We start from the raw sequence: 17543 nt of genomic DNA, 5'->3' as shown, positions 1-17543 counted from the left end.
ACAATAATTTCAACCAATAAGGTTATATAAGTATATAAGCATATTATCTGTGTGTACAGTGATTCCTCTCAAACTAATGGAATAACTATTAAATCAAGATATTTGGCCAATGAGAGCAATAACATTGTGTATTATATTTTGCCTGCTGTATGGGATTTGATACAATGGTCTGACAATTTGAAGGTAAAAGCATGAAACAAAACAAAACATATAGTCATATATTAAAATGAAAGAAAACTGTTTATTAGACTTTAAAAAAATACAATGGTGAAAGAGAAACATCAACAACCAAGCATGTACTATTGCAATGCTCAGGCTGTGATTGGAAGTTGTATTATTTTGTATTTTCCTGGGTCATGAATGCAAAAATAACAGCAGTACTAGCAAAATGTGCAGAAAAATACAATATTTTTAAGAATAATAAATGAAAAAATACTACTTCTAATGAAGGGAAACAACATGGAATGTTTTATAGCCTTCCTTCAGGGAAACAATATAATTTCCACTGTAGCTAAACATAAAAGCGTTTATGGGGCAGGAGGAGAGGGGCAGAAAGCAAGCCATTTGCTAGACATAGTACTCTGTCATGAGGAGAACCGATGAAAATTTGGAGCACTAGCAGACAGCTGAACAGAGACTACCAATGTTACCCCGCGCCCACAGGGCTAGAATAATCCTTGTGCAACATAGCTCAGCAAGGAAAACTGGAAAGCCAGAAGAGCCACATTTGCCTCTATTAGTCACTGACACACCATCTACTTGGGATAACATATATAAAGGCCAGAAATAAAGAGTGCTTTTTAACAGTACAGATTACCCATTGGAAAACTGCTGTGCATTTGTCCAGATGGATTTAAAGCAATCTTACAACAAAGCAAATAGTGGCTTTCCTAAGCTATCTCTAATTTCAAAAAGAAAATTATTTGGAGAGATCCTGTAGGTTGTCCTACACAGCAAGCCAGCCAGGATGGTCACAGCAGATCTTTCCAGCCACATAAGCTCCGAAAACAGGACTGTAAAAGCACCATGTTCATAGTGTGGGAATTATCCATCAGGCAGATGCTACAGCAGAGGTGTGTTCCCCAAGGTTCCCCTCACAAATCCTCACAGCATCCAGATGCCAAGACCAATTAGAGCCAAGAGAAGAACAACATGATGGACTGCAAGATAGTGATGTGAAAAAACTGAGCAGCGCTGCCACCCAAAGCTGCCTACCTCTGCTGAGGCTTTTCCAGCTCATTCAGATGGCTGCAGGTACAAGAAGAAGGTGACTTTATTTTTACCACACTTTATTGAAATATGCAGAATCCCCACCACATCATATCAGATTCAGTATCTTGGTTACCACATCAATCAGAAAGATATTGTCAGATTGGAGGGTTTTCAGAAAAAAACAACTGAGCTCATAACTTACCAGCAATTAATAATGTCACTAGGGCACACTTAGGTGGTGTGTTTTAGAGCATTATTGAAAATAAGATAGCACAGGAGATGCATGATACAGCACAACTTATGAAGACACATTTAGAATAAATAACAAGAAACAAAATGTAGCTGTCAAAAACCATCCCTATTAGCAGGAGATACTCAGCTGTATGGCGGTGCATGATATTCAGCTGCATGACACAGGGCAGGGAGTGGGAGAAGAGGGAAAACTCACTGATAGTGCTTTAAAAAAAGCTAGAAAATACAAACAATAATGCACTGAGAGCAGTATGAAAGGGAACACCCAGTATGCTTTTACTAGTCCTGATTTCTTCAACTACAGTGAGGCTGGTGACTGTATATTCTAAAAACCTCAGAGATGAGACAGACTATGTTGGTAGACACAAAATGGTTCCATACAATCAAGTATATATCAAGGTTGTGCATGACTGCGAAACAAAACCTTTAGACACTATCAATAAATGCTTCAGGGAGCAGCCAAACACATAACCCACAGATAAGCAAATATTAATGACAGGGTCTTGTAGCAGTCATAAAGCCCTTAAATTAGACATCTATGTAGGAGCAAGCAAAGCCAACAAATCCCCTAAAATACTGCTTGACTGGAAAAATGGGAATTGCATAGAAATAAAGATGTTGCTATAAAGGGACTAAGTGGACAAACAGAAGAGCAAAATGTTTGTAGGCAGTACATGGAATATATTGAGTGACCCAGAACAAACATATGGAAAACCAGCACAGTTAAACACCAATGTAAGAGGTTATTTGAAGCAACTCTTCAAAAAACTGGTTAGCTTCTTAATGAGGGCAATAAAAAAGAAAATAAAACTCTGGCAGACTAAATGTAAAAATGCAATAAGACAAGCCAAAAGAAGTTTGAGAAATAACTTTCAGAGTGGGGGGTTGTGGGTTTTTTGTGTGTTTGGGGTTTTTTTTGGTTTTTGGTGTGGTTTTTTTTTAAACTACATCAAGATCAGGAAGCTTGCCAGAATGTCCAGAGGTCTGAAGCATAAAGATGTAAAGGAGCACTGAGAGAACATAAGGCTACAACAGAAAAACTAAATGAAGTTTTTGTATCTATGCTCATAGAAAGGGCCTTAAGAGAAAATCAAATAACAGAACCTTTCTTAAGGGTGGTCATTGAAGGATCTGACTGAATGTTAAAGTGTCAGTAAAGGCACTATAGAAAAATTCATAGAGAACAATAAGAAGTCACCAGGACTAACTAGTGAGTTTTAAAGGAATACAGGGATAAAGTCCTCAATATCAAAAGACAGAAAAAAAGGCAAAATGAGATGTCAAATCTTTAAAAAGATTGGGAAATGAGGAAAAGAGAGGTAAACCTAAGTTAGTTGAGAATAAGTGGCCAGACAATTCTACCAGATAATTTAACAGAAACTGCTACAAGGAACACAATTAGAGCATCCATAAACACAGTATTTGGAGAAGTTTCATCATGGGAGCTTCCCTAAAAAGATTCTTATTCTGGAATCAGTACAAATGTGAAAAAAAATTAAACTAAGTAATTCAATATATTCTGTCGCCAAGAGATCTCAGAGAAACTGAAATGCCACAGACAGGTACCATGGGACTAAATAATTGGCTGAAACATAAGACGCAAACAAATACTAATGCTTAGGATTTTTTTTGGTGGAGGAAGGTCACAAGAGAAGTTTTTCTATTAGTTGCTCTGTTATTTAATATTTTCACAAGAGACCTGGAAAAGAGGGTGCATAGCAATATAACTAAGTTTGCTGATGATACTATGTTAGGGTAGTAATGGTGAGAGCCAACTGCAAAGATCTGGAAAAGGATTTCACAACATAAAGTAAATGATGAAATGGCAACTGGAATTCAATAAAGATCTGAAGGTTGAAGAGTATACTAAAAAATGATGGCTAAAAATTTGGCTCATTTAGTCAAAAAAAAAAAAAAAAGAGGGAAAATCTGACTACTCTCTATAAATACATTAGGCATAAACATCAAGACCAAACAGGTGTTTCAGCCAAAGAAAGAAAGAAAGCTTGCACTGTAAACAATTTAAGTATGGAAATTGCAGCAAAAATCTGCCAGAGGGGTGAAGCTCCAGATCAGCCTGTCCACAAGAGGAAAAACAGCCTAACTGGGCTTTAAGACAAATGTGGATAAGCACTGTGAACAAATTACAGAATCTGGTTGCTATGACAGTTCAGTATTGGGTTAGCCATCCAACTTTAGGCTATATTCAATAAATGAAACTAGAGCAAAAACAGCAGGATGTAGAAGATGTGCTACGACTTGTGTCTGTGCAGAAGCAAGTCCTTGTGCATCACCTATGCAGAAATAAGTTTCTGCTTCATGCCATTGTATGTTTCGGCTTCTCTTTGGACCAAGAAAGGTGACTTGCTTTGCATGCAGGAAGCCTTGGAGGTAATTAATAGTAATTCAGTCACAAGACTTCTGTCACTAGAGACATAATTAGATTTAAAGTATTTTTGAGAGAGAAAGAATGTTCCACTTCTATCCAAAAGGTCTTCTTTTCCCTTTGATTATGTTTCTGTTACAGCAGAGATAGCTGTAAATGTGGCAGTCCAGTCTTCTGCAAGCAGTTATTTGACTTGCCAGACCAGATCCAGTGCTGAGATGAATTAGTGATAGGTTAGTTAGCTAGCACAGAGAAGGCAATTAGTTAATAAAAACTAGCTGTGTCTATGTTACTGGTTTTGTTCACAGTAGTAGTGAGGTTTTGAAGTGATTTCCCCAAACCTTGCATTGGATTAGCTTGCAGAGCAGCTGGGGTGTACAAAAATATGGTTTCTTTTGGGGAAAATGAAACCAAAATCTCTGCTCCAGAAGCATACCAAAGACACCCCGGCTCCTCACAGGGACATTAAGGTCTGAACACAAGACTGGTTCTTTGGGAAATCTCAAGCCATGTGTCTGGCCTTGTATGCCACCCAGAACATCAGGCCCTCACTGTCCCACCACAGCACTGCCAGGCTTTCACAGGGGTGGACATTAATGGCTAGAAACCCACCAGGAAGGCCATGCCAGGAGGGCAGGGCACAACAGGCATTGTCCCGACGCCCATGTGGGAAGACCTAAACCAGCTCAGCGTTTACTAGAAGACCCTGGCTGTTTTACAGTGGCAACAGGTTGGGTCAAAGGGTTGTGTAACACCAGGCAGCTGATATGGACTCACTTCATAATGTATTAATTTCCCAAGCACAAAACTTTTACCTTGAAAATAATGAGTTATCCAATGTTTTGTCTAGTTTTCAATCCTTTAGGTTACCAAAGATCAAATTTGCTGAATGGTTTCTCTTACTTGCCTCAGTTTAATCCCTGAGGGAAGAAAGATTATTTGCTTGTGCCTATTCCTTCTTTAAAATAAAAATAAAATATCATAACTGACTCACCACCTAATTCATAGCTTCTTGAGTCTCTTGACTCAGCTTTCTCTAGGTTTTTCTGTTTTATTTTAGAAGACATTTCCACAAGTACATTCTTCATGTTGCTAGGTTTCAAGAGAAAAAAAAAATAAAAGAAGAAAACAAATCGATTTTTTTTAAAAGACAGTTCTTTGTCAAAAGTCCAAAAGGAAGTATGAAAGTAATCTTCTGTTACATGTGTGCCAACCTTCCTTTTTTCCCTAAATTTACTTTTACATTGTTTGTGATGGACACTGCATACAAAACTATGCTAATGAGCAACAGCAATGCTTTGTTAAGAGGAAGACTACCCAAGAAAACAAGGTGCTAAGGAAATAATTATGACCTCACATGACTCATGTCATAAAATTACAGAATTTCATTTAAGTGGTGCTTTTGATGTCCTCCTACTTTAAAGTGTGCGCACATTTATGCATGTGCAAGCTCTTGTGTGTCTAGTACAGCAAAACGTACAGAAGCATCACTGAAACGCAGTCATGTTTGGTGCAAAGCAGCTACTCAACAGGACATAGTGACATATATGGCAGACTGGGACAAGAAGTAAACCCAAGAGAAATGTGTCCAGTTTAAATTACAGGAAGACTTCAGGCTGACAAAACAGAACAAACAGATTGGCTGGAACAGGTATTACCACTCCTCACTCTTCTGAAATGTGCCGTCAGCTCTCTAACGACCACATGAAATCAAGGGTTCAGGGTGGCTTTCATATCCCAAATTGTCCAGGCAAGGTGTGTACAGAAAGACATATGTACATACAAGACAAGCCTGTACAGAAAACGCCCTTCAGACAAAGCCAGAGGAAGTCAACCCAAGCAGAAACTGAGTGATTTCTTGGGATAGAGGGGACACAGCTTGGCATCAGTTGCAGATATATTTGCAGTCTGGGCAGCAACACAGTCTGAGATTAATGGTATTTTGGAATGAATAAGCAGGTGGTTGATTTATAACAATATAGCGAGATGAGCCCACAAATCTCATTCAACTCCATTACTTCAAAACTGGTGATGCAAGTAAAATGAGACCTGGCTATGAAACGCTCTCTACTGTATCACTACAAAACAAAATCTCAGTGACCTTATTTGTAAAAATGCAACCAGTTTATCCACTTAAAGAACATACAAGGAAAAACTATAAGCAGCAAAACTAAAGTTACCCACAAACTTTCAGAGAACAAACAAATCTAAAGACTTTAGTTCTCTGCTGGTTTGGATTTCAAACCAAATGCTCTGAAAAAAATTGCCAAAATTCAAATCTGACCAGTTTTGTCTTCACATGTATGTTTAGCTGCCATAGATGATATAAAGACTGAATAGATGGTTACAATACTGCACAAACTACCTTGGCAGGTGTAACCTGTAACTGCTCTGCTATTGAAAGCCATAAAAATTGTGAATGAAAGATATTTTGAACTGAAGGGACACAAAACTAGTAGCTCTATATAGAAACATAATTGGACTCTTGAACAAAATATTTGAAATGCATCTGCATAATTCCATACTTAATTCTTTGTAGATAATTCTCCTTTAAATAGTCCATTTTTAAGATAATCAAACATAAGATAAATGGTATGTTTTATTGCCTCTAGGACTCTGTACTAGAACAGTTATATTTGCACATTAATAAAAATATAGAAAAATCCCACAAAAAATATATTTTAAAAAACAAAGATTATTTTCACTTTTAAAACATAACCAAGTATCATCATTTAGACTCTAGAACAGAAATGATGAACTGAAAAAATTCTTTCCTTTTCTCTGTTAATCTACCTTCTGCAGTAAGTAATGGTAAAAACAGAAACAATCAAAAAAGAAAAAACAGTGAAAACAACCCAAATTATAGGTCTGGGAAATCATAAATAAAATTACTTTTACCGTCTGATAAAAGGGCTTTTTTCAGATCAAAGACATCTTCAAATTCCAAAAGCTATAACACACAAATGCTAGACACGAACAAAACCAAAAGAAATGAATGTATCTTGTAGAGCTATCAAATTGTTCAATAACAGATAATTATTTAAAAATCTTTTCCTCTAGTTTTATCTTCTTTCCTAGCCTAGTTACCAGGCATCAGCTGAATGCTGCCAGACTGAGCTGCTAAATCTACTGGCTCCTTGGAATGTGGGGTTTTTTTACTAAAATTAATCAAAAGGATTATTTTACTCTTGCAAAGCCAAATGCTCATATTCATCAACAAGAAAGAATTGTACAAATTTCTTCCACATTCATCTACAATATTGCCCTCCAAAGAAAGAAAAAAAAAAAACAAACCACCCAAAAAACTAATTTGGTGGGAAGATATACAGTCATATTTTTAAACTGTGTCTTCTTCAGGAAAAGATACTGTGTTTAAATTCTAATTATCCTATTTAGCCAGAAATGGAAATGACGTTGTGAGTCAGTTGAGTGCAATCCTTCCTACCAAGCCTTCACCTCCTGCAGCCAGCTCCCTGCTTTACACAAACAGGGACATGTCCTAGCCTGCACTTCCCCTGGAAGTCTGGACCCATCTACCCAGCACCAGTCTGAATTTATTCGCAGCCATATATTTTTGGTTTTGTGTCAGTAATAGCTTTCAGGACAATTATTCATGATTCATCAAAATAAACAATATTTAAGCAAAAACGTCATCTGTAGCATTATGGTAGAAAGATTTAAAATCTTTCCTAAACACAGGTAAAGTTATTACCTTTTGCCATTTTTATTTTGAATTTATATTCATATGTTAGCGTGAAAGGTATTAAATGAACTCTATACATTTTAATGTTGGCAAGTGCGTTTTATGTTTATTTATATATATATATATAATTAAAATTTTGCTTTCACTTGTCACTATTTTTTTACTTTGATTTACTACCAAATGATCTCACATTTCTCTGCACCACTCACCAAGCCTCTAGAGTACAACTCCACGTACAGTGTATGGGGCTGGGGCTTAATGTTTTCTGTAACCCCCAAGGGCTCTCGTGATGCTTGCTCCTTCCTCCCTTCCTTCCACACACCCTGGCATGGCCTTTGCAAGCTCCTGCACCCTTTCCTCAGCTTCTGTGGATTCCAGTGAGATTCAAGTAGAGTACAGAGACACATGTAGGAATCCAGTCCACGTTGGCTCTGTCCCTTCACTTTCTACTTACGCTTTTCCCACAGTACTGTCATTAATTTTACTTTTAATTTTCACATTCACTTTCCATCAGTGTCTCCCTCATTCACTGTGCTACACTGTGGTCCCTAAGGAGGCAGTGAAAAAAAGACACGGGATTAGAAACTGCTGCCAGAAGTAGCTTTGAATGGCTGTGAGGAAGAAGTGAAAGAGAAACTCTGATCGCTGCCTGCAGCCGCCTGCTCGTCAGTGACATTTCAGGTGGCATGCATTAGGCAGCACCAGCAAGAGTCGTCACTCCAAATGAATTATTAATGACTGAACTGAGGCAGCAAAATAACAAGTTCTACAACATGACAGTGACAGTCTAAAATTAAAATGCACACATGACCTCTGATCTCCCCGCAAAGTAACAGTCTGTCTACCTCTCCAAATTGGGGCCGAGGACTGGGGGAAATCTCAGAGACTCACAGGGTTGCTGTGGCTAGGAAGGACCTCAGCGTTCCCTGTCATCTAGTGCAACCCCCCTGCTCAAGCAAGGACACCCACAGCAGGTTGCTCAGGCTGTGGCTCAGGGCTGAGACTCCACAACCTCTCTGGGCAACCTGCGCCAGTGTTTGACTGCCCTCACAATAACAAAAACTTTTTTGTTTTTTTTTTTTCTTTTTTTCCCTCTTTTCTTTTGTTTTGTTTTCTCATGTTCCTTTTCAGAAGCAAAGACAACAGATGAGCACAAATGAAGTAAATAATTCAGTAGGAAAAAAAACCAACTCACCAAAAAACCAGAAAGGAAGGGATAACAAGGATCCTCTAATTTAACTTGTTGTATTTTACCGATTGCAATTTCTCTGGATACCACAGAGATCAGCACATTACTTAAGCTGGGACTCACGTTCATAAGCCTTAGCTTTCAGCTGTGGGAAACAACGGTGAATCCAACTCTGAGATGAGGTCTCAAAATTCCTGTAATGTGCATGTCGGTATTGTGCAAACTCATGAAGTGAAGGCAAATAGACAACCCTGGGTTAGTACTTACTTTATCACCTAATGAACAAACATATTATTTTTTTAAAAGCAGAATAAACAATCTTCTTTCTTGCACATGCTTCACTTTATCAACAAACCCAACAATGCTAACTTTCAAACAAAATAAAGTCTGTAAGAGTGGCTCCTAAGTTTAATCCAGTCTGCATAACGAGGATGGCTTTTTCTTATTGTTTTCAGTTCTGAGTCAGGTATTTACATATAGATGCTATTGCACCTCTGACACCGCAGCAATTCAACCAACACAGAATTTGAGACATCCTTTTTTTTCAGTGCCTATGACAAACATACCTCACCACTGCTCTTTGTATGTTAGTGTAATCATTAAATGACATTTCTCTATTCAAAATTGACTGGGGGTTTGCGGTGGGGTGGAAGTTCTCAAAGAATCTTTCACTGATGCCTGGTCATTAGGGTCTAGATCAGCAACACAGAGAAAATAAAGACACATGCGGTAATGGTCTCTGTACCTCCAAGTGATGCAGTAAAGAATCCAGGCTACAGTCCATGAAAGCAAATCAGGAGATTACAGCTTGTTTCATTGCATCTTTTTCACAAACACTTGTTCTCAAACTTTTATATGATATCAAGGCATATCACTTAGGGATCCAAATTCAAAATAATCCTTTGAAACTTAAAAGTAAACTCCAAAGAAAACACATGTAATTTGGAAGAAAGAAAAATAAAAGAAAACCAAACCAAAGGGGAAAAAGGATTTTTGAAAAATCGTATCTATCCAAGAAAAAAAAATATTTAAATTAGACAAAACCACTACTCAGTAGTAATTACCAGGTAAATTTTACCTACTAAGTTTAAAGCCTGTCTTAAGAAAGAGAAATACAAGACTCTCCCTTTGTACCAGGAACAGCCTCTACAATAAAATACCAAACCTACTAAAAGCACGATTTCAATATCATATAGTGTAAGTATTATTCAGCATCAGCTGAGGTCAAAATTCGTACCAAAAAAATTATACACTGCCTCATGTACATGGCTGCCCTTTAATTGTATTAAGTCCTTTCACCATTACATCTCAGCCAGTTGACCAAGGCACCAGCATGTGATTTCAGATCATTTTGTTTACTATTGTCCTTCTACCTAAATGATTGATTTTGGTTAAGGAGCAGGGGTGGTCACATCATTCTTTCTTAACTGCAGCATAGGATTTTTGACACTGTCTATAGCACATGTTAAACAAAGTACTATTACACCTGAAACATTCCTTTAAACTTAAAACATACTTTAGGCAACACTTGGGATGCATTTGGTTTGTTTTCTGTTGCTCTTTTAGGTTTCTCAACTAACTGCAGGACACAGGAAAAAAGGAACATAGTGAGAAAAGTAACGTTAGAAAGAGTAAAAAATAAATCAGATTTTTAAAAAACTAACTTCTAAACATTTCCATAGGTATTACTAGGTGTGCCCAGCAAAGCTTCGGGGTAAAAGCAGGATTTAAAATTGACTGTGAGGGACAGAAACTGCAAAAAACCAAGAGTTTTTTCTGACTTACATTGATCCCAGCAGGCTGTTGCCATTCCCTCTGCGGGGCTCTCACTGGCCAGGGGGATCACATGACACAGGGAACCAAAATAGAAAAGTCTCGGGAGCAAGGAAGCTGAACCAGAAGCATATTTGCAAGAAAAGACATATCGCGGGCACAAGAACACACCCTTAGCGGCAAAAGGTGATAAATTTAGACAGGAACCTAGACTGTCCTGAAAAACAGGCAATGCCTTGAAACTTACAGCCCGGCATCGGCCACCTTTTCGGCACACGGGAAATGTTCTTTGCTATAAATCTCAGTCCTTGTCTGTACGTAACTAAACCTGGTAACTGCTCTAATAAATCTCAACAAATTACCAGACCTTAAAAGAAAATAGGATCTATTAAATTTAAAAATAAATCTATTGGAGTTTAAAAATAAACTCCCACTGCTGGAACTATTTTCAACTTCAGGCTAAGGTTTTTAGTAGTTTATTTCCAGAGAGGAAGCAATTTTTTTAAAAGCATATGCTCTTAAGGTAATTGGGAGAGCTGTAAACACATTTTGAAGATGGCTTTCAATTCTTTCACAAGTGAAAAAATATAGTTGCAGGCCTATATGCCAGTAAAACATCCACCATAAATCTGCAGTTATAAATAAACAGAAGGTTCAAAGAATCCGAAGCAAAAGCTGAACTTATGAATTACTGACCAAATGCAAGTTCTATACAACAATAAAATATAGTCTGATCTTGAGGTTGCTGTTTAATTATCCCTGTTAGAAGAACAGCTTCTCCAGTTTTGTAAAGCTTGTAGAAACCAGGTTCTAGCAAAATACTGATATTAGGATAACAGGAAATACATGTTTCCTTTTGCAACAGTTAACTTTTTCACCATTTATGAGTTTATTTGAAAATAGATTATTACAGTTTTATGTTCTATAAAATGTCAAGCATCTCCTTGTTTGTGGTGATGGCAGGACAGTTATTGTAGAAGAAGGCTTTACCGAAAGATGCAAACAATAGTACAAATGAGACCATGATCAAGGAAAAGAGAAATACGCTGCATACATTAACAGGAGAAGGGCAGGAAATAATTTCTTGTCCAGATGCTTAAATGCAACCACCCTCACCTTGCAGTTATAAGGCAAAATATTGAAATGCCTGCCCTTTCAATGCAAATGGCTCACAAAGACTTTTGGATAAACAAGAACAGAGAATGCAATGCAAAATCCTTCATAGCAGACTCTCACTGTGCAAAAAAAAATAGAATAATATAAAAAGGAATCAAGAAAGCAAATTATTCTCCTTTCATTAAAAAAACACAAAGATAATTTTTCTTTGTAGTGAAATATCTGATTAAATTTCCCAAAAAAACCTTACATATGTATCAAAATACATACATAATTAGAGAATATCTTCAATCAAAACAGATGCTGTGATATTACAAAACCAAGATCTATTTTATTCTACAGGATATCCCAATACTTACACTGAATTTTTCACAAATTTGTGTAAACATGGTAGCATAAAAAGGCTCTTTGTACCTTCCCTGTTCCTATTAACAGTTGTGAAAGGAAACATGAACATTGACTCAAAGTAACAGAATAGAAGGATACACCAGAGCTGTTACCATTGATTATTTTAATATAAAGGAAATCTTTCAAAAAATACTAGATCTGAGATATTTGGATCTTATTTTTTTTTCCAAAAAAAAATACATTTTGAGATCTGTAGTGTATATTACTGTGTACATACTTCCAAGTATTCTACCAGGTACAAAACTTTTATAACTGTGCTCTTAGAAAAAGCTTTGCATCACTTAAATTGTTCTATTTTGCAGAAAATGTGGCAGACCTGAAGCCAACAGAAGCTTTCCATTGATCAAGATAAGAGATGTACTCGCACTCTGAAGTAAGTACAAAAACCAGTGGATTCTGTCACAGCTCTTAAAAAAAAAATTACTAAAGTTTCAGCTACCTCCTGTTCATTGATTTAAGAAGCCTAAAAACTATCTCTTGGATAATTTTTAAATGTAGCTATGACATGCTTTACCATTTTTCAGAGAAGAGAAGGCCTGCATAAGTGCTAATACCTTTCTCAGAGTATTACTGTACATTCCAGACATACTGCAACTCATCTTTGAGTTTGCTCTGAGTTAAGATTGCTCTGTGGCTGAAAACCTAGCTTATTTTATGTTTTTTGACATATTTTCCCATGTTTTGTTTTTCAGATTGAAATTATGAAAGCTGCAAAACACACAGGGTAGGGACTATACTACAATATTGCGCTGTGATAACTCAGTGGGATGGAAATGTAATAATATGGAAAATAAACATACAGGCAAAGGCAGTGAATTGAATGGCTAGAGGAACGTCAAAGTAGGGTAGAAATGCACCCTTCTGGGGGAAGGGCATAGCAAGTAGGAAGTACACCATCCACCAGACAAAGAGCCTTAGGTAAAACAGAAAGAGTATCAATAAATCCCTGGAGCTTAATACAGAGTAGGAAACAATCGGAACAGAGTAGAACATCTGTTTACACAGCTGGAACCAGGGCATCACATCTGTGTTATTCTGCATGCATGCTTCCCCCATTGTTCTTAACACTGATGTATATAGAATCATAGAATCCTTTAGGTTAGACAAGACCTTTGAGATCAGAGTCCAACTGCAAACCTAACACTGCCAAGTCCACCACCAAACCATGCCCCTAAGTGACACATCTGCAGGTCTTTTAAATGCCTCCAGGGATGGTGACTCAGCCACTTCCCTGGGCAGCCTGTTCCAATGCTTGACAGCTCTTCCACTGAAGACATTTTCCTAATATCCAATCTAAACCTCCCCTGGTGCAACTTGAGGCCATTTCCTCTTGTCCCATCACTTGTTACTCAGGAGAAGAGACCAACACCCACCTCACTACAACCTCCTTCCAGGTAGCTGTAGAGACCAATACAGTCCCCCATGAGCGTCCTTTTCTCCAGGCTAAACACCCCCAGCTCCCTCAGCCGCTCCCCATCAGACTTGTGCTCCAGACCCTTCCCCAGCTCCGTTGCCCGTCTCTGGACACGCTCCAGCACCTCAGTGTCTGCCTTGCAGTGAGGGGCCCAACCTGAACACAGGGTTCCAGGTGCGGCCTCGCCGGTGCCGGGTACAGGGGGGCGATCACTGCCCTCGTCCTGCTGGCCACACTGCTTCTGACACCAGCCAGGACGCCGTTGGCCGCCTTGGCCACCTGGGCACACTGCTGGCTCATGCTCATGGCTGTCACCCAGCACCCCCAGGCCCTTTCCCACCAGGCCCTTTCCCGCCGCTCTGCCCCAGCCTGTAGCGCTGTGTGGGGCTGGTGTGACCCAGGTGCAGGACCCGGCACTCAGTCATGCATTGCTTACATAGGCATTCATCAAATAAACAATTTGACAAATACTGCATTTGAATGCTCAATATCTTTAGTCAAATACTGACCAACATATATTTATTATTTTATAAAATTTCTACTGAAAGTATAATAGGGGCAAAAGTTAATATGTTCACTTGCCATGATAGCACATTACAATTTTCCAAAAAAATAAATTTATAGATAAAGAACACCATTAAAATTAGCATCCAGAAGAATTTTACCAATTTAAATTGCTAGAAACATCTATCCCTATTTTACCTTCTTGGTAGGTAGCTAAATTCTTGAGTCAGAAGAAAAAAAGTCTTTTTTTTAAAAAAAAAAAACAACCAACTGGACTTATTTATGCCCCAGAAGTATGACTAGATTGAATAAATTTTCTGAGTTTCTTCAAAAATTAATAGAATACTTAAGAAGCAAAATAGCAGGACCAGTAGTTTATTCCTCGTCCATTTTCAAACACAGTATTTGGACCCCTTTCTATTCACAATACTAATACATCATCAAACACACCCAAAAAGTTTAAATCTTACCACTATCCCCAAGTTCCTATATGTCTTAAAGGAAAAACTTTCTGTAGTTAGTGGGAATTTTCAGTACAAATATACAGAAATAGATTAATAACATGTTCATCCTTTCTCATGCACTTAGTTTAGAATTGTTTATTTAAAAAAAAGCCTACAATATATTTTAGTCTTAACTAACACATAAACAGGAGTACATCGTATCACTCTTTATAATCTCTCCTGTGTATAATTGTAATCCACATCCATTTGAACAAGCTGTAGTAATCTTGGTGTTAAAATTGGCCTTTAAGAGCTTAAAGATAATCTTCAATAACAGATGCCCCCCCCCCAATTTATTGAAATTCATTACACACATCTCTGCAAATTTACTAGTATGTGGTGATATATCTGATCTAAACACTAGCATACATATTTTACTCACAAACTGTTCTGGAAAACACCATTCTCATGTAAGATATTTAAACCCATTTAGTGATTGTCTATGATTAAACATACCAAGTAGTAATATAAAACTAAATGAGCATATCCCCTCCCTTCTGGAAAAATTTATCCAATTTGCTGTAATGGAATAATGAAACCTAACGCTCCTACTCCAGGGATGACTGCTTCTACCAAAGAGGTTTTTCTCCTTTAAAGTTCATTCTAAATTTCATCCCAACCAGATAAAACAACCCCTAACAGAAACACAAACACTGAGTAATTTTGTGCTGAAAGTAAGAAGAGAATGGAAACGAGATATTTCTTAATCTGTTTATATACATAATAATACTTCACACACTGATGACAATAGCTTTGCCACCACCTTTCAGTTAGTGTTCTTAATAGGCAAGCCAGTTTTATGCAGTCCTTATTTCTGCTAAGAGAAATAGCAAAAAGCTGGAAAATGTCAGGCTATGCAGTATTATCCACTGCCTGCTGTGCCAGCCTCCAGCATGTCACAGCTACAATCTTTTCCACAAAATTGCTGCAGACTAGAGACCTACAATTCATATTATTTTTGAAGATTGCTACCAGGTTATTTTTCAATTTAAAAAAATTAAACAAAGTTAAAAGATACATATGCCTTAAGTATTTTAAATGTAACTGAGACTTTAACTTTGGGTTATTTTGATACAACACAATTCCATGAGATATTTTGCTGTAGTAACTTAAGCAAATTCAGTCTCTGATAAGGAAGGTCCTTACCCACTTTTCTGTCACGCAATATTACTAATCAGTTTAGACTCTGTACAACTGGAATTTAGCCCTTAATACAGCACTAAAAATGCTTTTTCAGAAAAATATTACAGAAAAAAAACACGCACCAAGCAACTACATACCTAAGAGCCTAGTTGGGGTCAAAAGCATTGACACTTTTCCAGAAGACTTGAGGCTGCAACATATTTATTCACATAAAACATACTTGTGATCAAATTAGGTTCTTGCTTGTTCCCCAGCAGTCAAATATATTATTCGGGCCTCACATTCCCCATATGCCATTCAATAACAATCTCATTGTCATCACTACCACCATCTGTTCAAGAAAGGTCAGGATTTATACGAACAAATTAGTTCCTAGAAACACAATATTAGAAATGGTTTAAACCAAAAGGTTAAACAAATTCATTTCCTTGTTACAGCTGTTGAGCATTAAGAGACAGTCCATTCAAGTTGGTGGGCAGACTCCCTTCTCCTTCAATGGGCTTTATGATGGCCTGAAGAGTACCCAGAAGCTCTTTACACACATTTTTCTGTGTCTTGACACTAAGATTGTGGGTGCCTAATAGCAAATCAGAAATATGTATTGGTTTTAGCAGAGGTATCTGAAGTAGGTGAATCATCATGATTCACATTGTATGGGTTTCACTTCTGAAGTGACCAGCAACACAGTATTTTTATTTTTTTTTTTCCTCAGTGCCAAGACTTTAATTCAAACCGAAATCAGCTTCATTGTCTTCCATAAAAACTTGATTAGGCATAAACTGTGGAAACTTTTCCAAGTGTTAAACTGATTTTCCAGGAAATACAGTCCTATTTGATTTAGCTAATCTAGAGATCACTTTACCACTAATGGAAACATCCTGGAGGCCTACCCAGTTAGACACTAGACACTTGTGATTTTTAAGTACTTTAAAATCTGAGTACACAATCGGGCACAGATCTTGTTTTCAAACAGTTACAAACATTCAATCTTTGGAAGTGATACAGGAGGGAAAGTCTATAAAGCTGAGACAGAAAAATGTTACACCAGAAATAAACATTACAGAATAGAGTCAGAGATTCATTAACATTCACAAAATACGTGTCTTACACAGGGAATTCCTTCATTTCTAAAAGATATTTAAAGAAATATTAGACAATGTGTTAATATAAAACTTTATACCATTGCAGGAAAAGAGACCGGTTTAAATTTTTAGACAAAGATGATCCACCTTCATTAAATTCTCTACCAAATCTGTGTACATTTATCTTTCCAATATTAGGAACTGTCTGAAGTCATGAAGCTCAAACCTGCACTGTTGACCTCCTGCCAAAACCAGGTGTTATGAGTGACAGACTAGTGATAAGTTGAGGTCTTTTCAGCTGTTTCAACACCTCCATGTTAATAATAGGCTATCTCTAATCAAAAGAACATTTTTCAGATATTCAGATGTAGATACAATAAAGGAATTGACAGACATTAAAGAACACAGATGTTACAGGTGTAAGAATGGAGAACATGTATAAGCAAAAAAGATTTGAAGAAGATAAAATATAAGGAGAGAAACAAAGGACTAGATGGAAGTTCACAGGAATGTATTAAAAAGCTACTGTATTCCGGTAGTCTTTATGTTCCTACATTATTACCTATGCAAGGCTGTTTTCTTGACAGTCACTACAGCTGTGTAGACATGCTCAAAATAGTACTATTCAGGTCACGTGTTGACAGAAGTGCAGACACAGGAACAGAAGACTTTTGGCGCAAAATCTGCTTTGAGGTCTGGATATACACTACATCTGTAACTCCAAGTAGGCTACGTGCTACTGCAGATGCATGTGGTCCAGCAGTCTAAAGTTAGTTCACATATAACAACACAGTCTGCAAACCCAGCTTCCCATACATTGCAGAAGAATCCTAAGCAAGATACTCACACAGATTATTC

General features: G+C 37.4%; 1 protein-coding gene across 1 annotated transcript in view; it reads right to left on the bottom strand.

Moving 5' to 3' along the window:
* The window catches only part of ESR1 (estrogen receptor 1), a 195309-nt gene that overhangs the window by 160125 nt on the left and 17641 nt on the right, over positions 1-17543 (bottom strand).

Source organism: Falco naumanni, chromosome 6, assembly GCF_017639655.2.
Source record: "Falco naumanni isolate bFalNau1 chromosome 6, bFalNau1.pat, whole genome shotgun sequence".
In the NCBI taxonomy this organism is placed as follows: Eukaryota; Metazoa; Chordata; class Aves; order Falconiformes; family Falconidae; genus Falco; species Falco naumanni.
The sequence above is the reverse complement of the archived record's forward strand: the minus strand, read 5'-3'. Positions and strand labels throughout refer to the sequence as shown.